The sequence below is a fragment of the Vulpes vulpes genome, chromosome 15, assembly GCF_048418805.1.
Source record: "Vulpes vulpes isolate BD-2025 chromosome 15, VulVul3, whole genome shotgun sequence".
NCBI classification, from domain to species: Eukaryota; Metazoa; Chordata; class Mammalia; order Carnivora; family Canidae; genus Vulpes; species Vulpes vulpes.
In genome coordinates this window covers 88,357,766-88,367,277 of record NC_132794.1, presented here as the reverse complement: position 1 = coordinate 88,367,277, position 9,512 = coordinate 88,357,766, and positions in this window count along the sequence as shown.

Below are 9,512 nucleotides of genomic sequence, written 5' to 3'. Positions count from 1 at the left end.
GCTGCGCAGCCCCGGGAGCACGAGCTTTACGACTGTTCGTCTCGCCGCCTCGGTCCAAATGCAACCCGTTGGTCCAAGCAGGAGTCAGGGTCTGTAGCCCTTCCGTGCCCCAGCTGGAAGTTCTCCCCGCTCCAAACAGCTGCAGCCGACAGGGCCGAATCCCCACGCGCACCGCTAGGCAGCAGTCCGAAATCAGGGGAATGGACCTGGCTTTGTGGCGGGGCCAGGCTTGTCTGCCGCGTTCTCTCTCCTCCTTTGGATGAGTCTAGGAGAAGTATAGAAAGATGGTTTTTTTTCTTTCATATCTTAACCACCTGAAATTTCACAAGTAGTTGTAAATCAATGACTTACTCCAAAGATGAATTTTAGTTTCTTTGCAATTCCTCACTGGGTGGGCCAGTGGCTGTGTCCGGTAGTATAATTGGTGCTCTCTTCCAGCAGATCTGCAGTTGAGAGATATTATTCAAGACCTAGACATTTTGGGGGGGGGGGGTGCGAGAGAGAGAGATACAAGGAGGGGCCACGAGGATATAAGAAGGCTCTAAAGACCAGAAAGGAACAGCCACGACCAATATCAATGAACAATGGCTTCTCCTGATAATTAGACACTGGTCAGCTAGACTCTGCTTTTGGGGGTCTAACTTTGAATTTTGTATAATGAAGTTTGCTCTGTTCTTTCTTTCCCTTCAGCATTCTGAGTCTTCATACTTTGCCTCAAGTCCTAGTGCCACTGCTAAGTGAAAGAGACTGAAAGAGAATATAAAATAGCAGTGGGATGCTTGGGTAGCTCAGCAGTTGAGCATCGCCTTCTGCTCAGAGGATGGTCTCAGGGCCCCGGGATGGAGTCCCACATCGGGATCCCTTCAGGGAGCCTGCTTCTCCCTCTGCCTATGTCTCTACCTCTCTCTCTCTGTGTCACTCATGAATAAATAAGCAAAAATCTTAAAAAAAAAAAAAAAAAAAAAAAAACAGGAAACAAAATAGTAAAAGTGGATAACTAATAACTTGACGTTTTGCAGTGGTTAGTCTGCATCTCTAAGCGAAGGTGTGTATGGCCCACATGATTGGACCTTGGAGAAATACTAGTGGGGAATGCTGAGTAGAAGAAGCTGGGAAATAGGAGTGGGAAGAGAAAAGAATGTCAGTGTGGCAAGTATACCGTTGAAGAGGTTGATAAGCAAACTGTGTGCAAGGGCAGGTGGTGCCAGGATGTGGGAACTCTGTATTTCTTGGCAATTTTTTTTTATTATTATTTATGATAGTCACAGAGAGAGAGAGAGGCAGAGACACAGGCGGAGGGAGAAGCAGGCTCCATGCACCGGGAGCCTGATGTGGGATTCGATCCCGGGTCTCCAGGATCGCGCCCTGGGCCAAAGGCAGGCGCCAAACCGCTGCGCCACCCAGGGATCCCTCTTGGCAATTTTTTTTGTAAACCTAAAACTCTAATACTTTATTGAAAAAACAAAGTGGGCCTGGAGGAGATCACCTACAGGGGGAGTGCAGGCAAAAAGGAGGTCAGCAGGAACCAAAGACCAAGGTGTTCTGGAGACTATTTGCATATACCATTCTTCCCGTTTCCCTATTTCTTCTATTCCTTCTTATCATACTGCCTTTTAACTGAGACTGACCTTATTTCCACTGTTGCTCCCTCTAGAGCACCATGGTCCAGGTGGACTTCATGGACAATGGAAAGAAATGGTCTATTATCTGGGCTGTCTGATAGAGTGCCACTAGGCACATGTGGCTACAGAGCAATTACAAGGCATCTATCGCAACTGAGGAAATAAGTGTTTAATTTTATTTTATGGAACCTTAAGATTTTATTTTGAGACAGAGAAAGAGAGAAAGTGATAGAGAACGAGCTGGAGGGGCTGAGGGAGAGGGAGAACCCAAGCTGACTCCCTGCTGAGTGCCAAGCCTGAGGTGGGGCTTGATTCCTTGACCCCAAGATCATGACCTGAGCCGAAACCAAGAGTCAGCTGTCCAACCAGTCAAACCACTCATGTGCCCCTTTATGGGATTTGTAAATGTAAATAGCCACATACAGCTACTGGTTATGACTAGGACAACAAAACTCTAGAGTCCAGTATCTCTTTATTTGATCCTTTTTTCTGCCCTTTTACAAGCCACGATATTTCTGATGCTCCACTCTCGATTATCTTGGCTCCAGAACATCTTTAAACAATGTCTGCAGCCAGACTTCGCTCAGTCATGGCCCCTATCTTTCTACACCTACACAGTAGGACTATAAAAGTATAGAAGTCTCCCAGTTGAAATGACCGCCCTCACTATTCTGCCTGAAATTCAGGCCTCAAAGGACAGAGTCCTAGGATTTTATGAAAAACTCGTAAGTGTGAATTTTCTAAACAAGAGAGAGGAAAAAAAGATTCCTGGTCTTAATTATAAAAAGAGCTATTTAAAATTCACAAATTGGGGCGCCTGGGTGGCTCAATGGTTGAGCATGTGCCTTTGGCTCAGGTTGTGATCCTGGAGTCCCCGGATTGAGTCCCACATCAGGATCCCAGCAAGGAGTCTGCTTCTCCCTCCGCCTATGCATTGCCTCTCTCTCTCTGTGTCACTCATGAATAAAAATCTTAAAAAAAGAAAGAAAAAGAAAATAGTAAAAAAGGATAACTAATCACTTGACGTTTTCTTTGCACCTCTAAGCGAAGGTGTGTATGGCCCACATGATTGGACCTTGGAGAAATACTAGTGGGAAATGCTGGATAGAAGAGCTGGAAAATCGGAGTGGGAAGAGAAAAGAATGTCTAAGCACACCTACCTCCACCAGATGGCTCCCTCACCCACTCTTGCACAAACTTTGAGGTTTCGTAGTTCCCTTTAAACTTGGGAGTTTTCTGTGGTTTCTCCTGCCACCATTTCCACCACATACCAGACTTTGTCACACTTTGAGCTGTATTCATTATTTCTTTCTGTATAACGAATTATTTCAAAACTGAATGGATTAAAACAATAATAAGTTTATATTTTCTCACATTGGTTTTGCCTTTTGGGTAATTTTGGTCAGGAAATGGAGAGGGGCTTCGTGGGTGATTTTGGCTCCAACTTTAATGAGATTGCAGTCAGAGGCTGGCCATGGCTGCCTTCATCTGAAAGCTTGGTGCGGCTGGAGGACTGGCATCCACAGTGGCTATCTCACACAATAGATAAATGGATGCTGGCATTCTTATGCTGATAGGCTGGGAGAAGGTTTCAGTTGCTCTTGACTGGGCACTCTCCAGAAGGAATCTTGAGTGTCCTCTTGACATTGTGGCTGACTTCCTCCAGAGCAAGAGATCCAAGAGAGAGCCACAAGATCTTCTATGATACATCCTCAGAAGGCACATATCATCATCATTTTCACAATATCCTGTTGGTTTTAAAGGTCAGAACTATTCAATGTCCCAGTGTATAATGGGAGGCTTATACAAGAGCATGACTACCAGGGGTAGTCATGGGGACAACCTAGAGGCCATCTTAGAAGCTAGCTACTAGGTACTGCTCTGTGGTACCTGCTCCCACACACCTTTCAACATCCAGCTTGAGTGTCAAGTCCTTTGTGAAGGTTTCCCCAAATAATTCCTCATTTCCTCCCCTGTGTTCACACAAAACTCTGATCCTATTAAGCACCTATCACCTTGGATTTCAATTTATTTAGAATCTCCCTTTATTCTTGAGAGCAGAGAGACTGCAATTTAACATCTTGGCAGCCCCAGTTTCTGCCAAGTATAGAGCTTTGTTTGGCATAGTAAGTATTCAATGATTTTTTAAAAAGATTTCTTATTTATTTATTCATGAGAGACACAGAGAGAGAGAGAGAGAGAGGCAGAGACACAGGCAGAGGGAGAGGCAGGATCCGTGCAGGGAGCCCGAAGTGGGACTTGATCCCGGGTCTCCAGGATCACGCCCTGGGCCGAAGGCAGGTGCTAAACCGCTGAGCCACCCAGGGATCCCCAGTATTCAATGTTTTTTTTTTTTTAAAGATTCCATTTATTCACAGAGAGAGGCAGAGACATAGAGAGATGGAGAAGCAGGCTCCCTGCAGGGAGCCTGACATGGGACTCAATCCCAGGACCCCAGAATTATGACCTAAGCCAAAGTCAGAGGCTCAACCACTCAGCCACCCAGGTGCTCCTGAACGCTTATTTTTAAAATAAATGAATAAAACAGAAAATAGCAAGAGTTGGTGAAGATGTGGAGGAACTGGACCCCTTGAACACCGTTGTTGCAAATGTGAATAATGCATCCTCCAGCAGCCCGGGTGGCTCAGTGGTTTAGCGAGGCCTTCAGCCCAGGGTGTGATTCTGGAAACCCGGAATCAAGTCCCACGTCGGGCTCCCTGCATGGAGCCTGCTTCTCCTTCTGCCTATGTCTCTGCCTCTCCCCCACCCCCCTCTCTGCGTCTCTCATGAATAAATAAATAAAATCTTTTAAAAAAAAATAATGCATCCTCTATGGGAAACAGTATGTCATGTTCTCAAAAAATTAAATATAGGGATTATTGTATGATCCATGAATGCCACTTCTGGATATATACCCAAAAGAACTGAAAGCAGGGTCTTGAAGAGATATTTATGCATCCGTGTTTGTTTTTTTTTTTAAGATTTTATTTATGTATTCATGGGAGACACAGAGAGAGGGAGAGACACAGAGAGAGGTGGCTCAGCGGTTTAGCACCGCAATCCGCCCAGGACATGGTCCTGGAGACCCGGGTTCGAGTCCCACGTCGGGCTTCCTGCATGGAGCCTGCTTCTCCCTCTGCCTGTGTCTCTGCCTCTGTGTGTGTGTGTGTGTGTGTGTGTGTGTCTCACGAATAAATAAATAAAATCTTAAAAAAAAAAGAATGAAGTATTCACAATTCACTCAAGCTACAACATGGATGAACTTTGAAAACAATATGCCATGTGAAAGAAACTAACACAAAAGACCATGTATGGTATGAGTCTATTTATATGAAATGTCCAGAATAGACAAATCAATAGAGAGAGAAAGTAGATTAGTAGTTGCTAGGCACTGGGGACTGGGGGGGGTGGGGGGGAAGGGCAGGAATTGGGAGTGACTTCTTACAGGTACAGGGTTTCTTTCTGGAATGATGAAAGTGTTCTGGAATTGGATACTGGTGATAGTTGCACAACTTTGTGAGTATACTAAAACCACTGAACTGCACACTTTAAAACAGATTTTTATGTTACATTGTGTGACATTTTATGTCATATGAATTATGTTTCCATTAAAAAGTGAATGAATAAATATTTGGTACACCTTTTTAGATTGTCTTTAATATTTGCATTTTCTCTAGTATTTACACTTAAGATGTGAGTATAGTTTTTGATTAATAGCTCACTGCCATTGCTCCAAAAAGAGTTCAATAAATACATCTTTATGTTCATGTACCTGGGAAAGAAGTACTTGTGAGTAATGAGTTTCCCGGCTGTGAGACAGTGAGTTGTCAGACAAACACAGCAAGGAAATGAATGTCTGCAGATACATTCTTACTCAATTGCTCTTGGCAGCCATGAAAACAACCATTCATCAAACACAGGCACAAAAAAAGCCTCACAGACCAAAATAGTGAAAACCTCAGCACTAAAACCTGTGGCCTCCTGTGAAAGAGACAGTTAGCTGTCCACCAACAAGTCTCACCCACTCCTTCATGGTACAGTCACAGCAGGGCAGCAGAGGCCCAGCCAGGAACTACATTTGCAACGCCCTTGCCGGCTAGATCAGGTCATGTGACCCACCAAAGGAAGTGAATGGAAGAGATGAGCGTTACTTCTAGACCAAGGCATTTAAAAATCAGAAACCTCCTCTTTTCCTCTCATCTCCCAAATGCCAGCTCAATGCAGAGGGAATGGCCAGGCCACAAGGTGGAAGGAGCTTGAGTCCCTGAGTCATCACAGTGGAAAGGCTCCTACTGACCTGGGGGTTTCCACAATAGACAGTCATATGAAGAAGAAATAGATTTGTATGTGAATAACAAAGAGATTTTTAATTAGGCTACCAGATTGGTGGGAATATTTGTTACAGCAGCTCACCATCAAAATTCATTAATTCTACTGAACAACTATTTATTATGTACCTCTCGGGGGAATATAGAAATGAGTAGCCACAAATTCTTTCATCAAAAGGTTCTAATTGTAGGAGCACCTGGCTGGCTCAGTCAGTAGAGCATGCGACTCGATCTCAGGGTTGTTAATTTGAGTGCCACATTGGACATAGACATTACTTAAAAAAAAAAAGTTCTAATTCTAAACTGGAGAATTAGATGGGAGACTACTTCAATAAATATGCCACCGGTGGATTGCTGTAGGTAACCCACCAAAAACCTGAATAGATCAATTACTATTAAAGAAATTGAAAGAATCAATAACCTTCCTCAATGACATCAGGCCGAGATCCTTTTGTAGACAATTTTTATCAAACCCACCAATAAAATGATTCATTAAACTATTCCAAAAAGAGCAAGATGGAAAATTTCCCAACTTATCCTGTGAGTCCAGAATTGCCATCACTGATACAAGTGGCAGGTAATAGCATACACACACATACACACACACACACACAACAAACATCATCTAGAATATAGCCAATTTAAAAATAATAGGAATACACCTACCACACAACTGAACACTTCTGCTGCTAGCTATTTATGCAAGAGAAATGAAAAGCATGTGTCCACATAAAGATTTGTACCTAAATGTTCACAGCAGCTTTATTTGCAATAACCAAAAACTTGAAGCAACACAAATGCCCATCAACAGATAAATGGAAAAACAGGGCAGCCCAGAGGGCTCAGTGGTTTAGTGCTGCCTTCACCCCAGGGCATGACCCTGGAGACCCAGGATTGAGTCCCATATCAGGCTCCCTGCATGGAGCCTGCTTCTCCCTCTGCCTGTGTCTCTGCCCCTCTCTCTGTGTGTGTGTCTCTCATCAATAAATTAAAAAAAAAAATTTTTTTTTTCAAAAAAAAAAAGGAGGAACAGGGCAGCCCAGGTGGCTCAGTGGTTTGGCACCACCTTCAGCCCAGGGCCTGATCCTGGAGATCTGGGATCAAGTCCCACATCGAGCTCCCTGCGTGGAGCGTGCTTCTCCCTCTGCCTGTGTCTCTGCCTCTCTATGTCTCTCGTGAATAAATAAAATCTTTAAAAAATAAAAAATAAAAGAAGGAAAAACAAATTACAGGGACGCCTGGGTGGCTCAGCGATTGAGTATCTGCCTTTAGCTCAGGGCATGATCCTGGAGTCCGGGGACCAAGTCCCACATTGTGCTTCCTGCATGGAGCCTGCTTCTTTCTCTGCCTATGTCTTCGCCTCTCTCTGTGTCTCTTATGAATAAATAAATAAAATCTTAAAAGGAAAAACAAATTATAATGGGATCTCAGTGATGGTAATGAACAAACTATATTACCATAGTAGCACAAATGGATCTCAAAATAATTGAATAAAAGAAACCAAACACCTCCCCTCACCCCAGAGAAAAAGAAGCACATAGCATACATATATATTATAATTATAAACTAATTTTTAGTCACAGAAAGCAGATCCATGGTTGCTTGGGGGTGGGGGAGATAAGAAGGAATTACCAAGGAGCACAAGGGAGCTTTTGGGCATGATGAATATGTTTACCATCCTAACTGTGGTGACAGTTTCATGAGTGTATACATACAAAGTGTACACACTTGTCAAAGTGTACGTTTAAACTAACTGCAATTTATTTTTTATTTTTATTTTTTTAAGATTTATTTATTCATTCTGAGAGAGAGAGTGAGAGGCAGAGACACAGGCAGAGGGAGAAACAGGCTCCATGCAGGAAGCCCGACGTGGGACTAGATCCTGGGTCTCCAGGATCACGCCCTAGGCTGCAGGCGGCGCCAAACCGCTGCGCCACCGGGGCTGCCCACTAACCGCAATTTTTTTTTAACATTTTTTTTTTTTTTTTTAATTTATGATAGTCAGAGAGAGAGAGAGAGAGAGAGAAAGTCAGAGATACAGGCAGAGGGAGAAGCAGGCTCCATGCACCGGGAGCCCGATGTGGGATTCGATCCCGGGTCTCCAGGATCGCACCCTGGGCCAAAGGCAGGCGCCAAACCGCTGCGCCACCCAGGGATCCCACTAACTGCAATTTAATGTACATTAAGCATATCCTAATAAATCTGCTTAAAAAAAGAAATATCAAAAAAAAAAAGAAATATCTAGGGGCGCCTGGGTGGCTCAGTCAGTTAAGCTCCCCATAGGGAGCCTGCTTCTCCCTCTGCCTAGGTCTTTGCCTCCTCCGTGTCTGTCATGCATAAATAATAAAAAAAAATTTTAAGTAAAAAAAATCACCAAGGTAAAAAAAATCACTGATTTAATTCATCATTTTAAAAAATATTTTATTTATTAATGAGAGTCACAGAGAGAGAGAGGCAGAGACACAGGCAGAGGGAGAAGCAGGCTCCATGCAGGGAGCCCAATGTGGGACTCGATCCCGGGTCTCCAGGATCACGCCCTGGGCTGAAGGCGGCACTAAACTGCTGAGCCACCTGGGCCGCCCTAATTCATCATTTTTTAAAGATTTTTATTTTTAAGTAATCTCTACACCCAACTTGGAGCTTGAACTTAGAATTCAGAGATCGAGAGCACATGCTCTACCAAATGAGCCAGCCAGGTGTCCTGGTAGTTCATCATGTTAACTTAAAAGAAAAAACAAACTCTGCAAGTTCACTAATTCCTAGGGATGGCTGGGAGGAGGTGATAAGCTGATAAATACAACAGAGTTTACAGTTTACCAGGGAAGTGAGGAAAGACATGTTGTGAGATGCCCAGATATAAAACATCGAGGGAAGCCAACCCCTTAGAACACACCACTACCTCCACCACCACCCCGCCTCCACGTCTGGACAAATTTTGATTTGAGCACAGTCATGGAGGAGCCTGCATACATATAATAAGGGGAGTTTGTGCACATCTCACTACTGACACCTGAGAATACACGGTAAGTTTATCTCTCTCTAGATGGACCGGAATCTCAAGAAACAAGATGAGAACAGGTGTCCTCCTTCCAGGCTAAAAGGAGACAGACAGGGATTCTGCTGGGAGCACAGAGCATACTGCAGGGACTATCAAAAGGAATAAAGGGGCACCTGAGTGGCTCAGTGTTGAGAGTCTGCCTTCGGTTCAGGTGGTGGTCCTGGGTCCTGGGATCGAGTCCCGCATTGGGCTCCCCGCAGGGAGCCTGCTTCTCCTTCTGCCTATGTCTCTGCCTCTCTGTGTCTAATGAATAAATAAATAAAATCTTTTTAAAAAGAGTGAGGGAATAAAAAGGAAGGCAAGGAAGGACCTTGGACTCTGGAGAAAAGAGAATCCTGATCTTCACGTATATGACGGTGATTTTTAACACCGTCTTTCAAGAAAGCTCAAATCTGACCACAAGAAAGAAGAGTAGAAGGATCAATCCGTGGCTGGTGATTGTCATTTCTCGGTCTGGAGGAGAGGCAGGGTGGAGCCCAGGAGAAGGGAAATAAGTCTCATGAG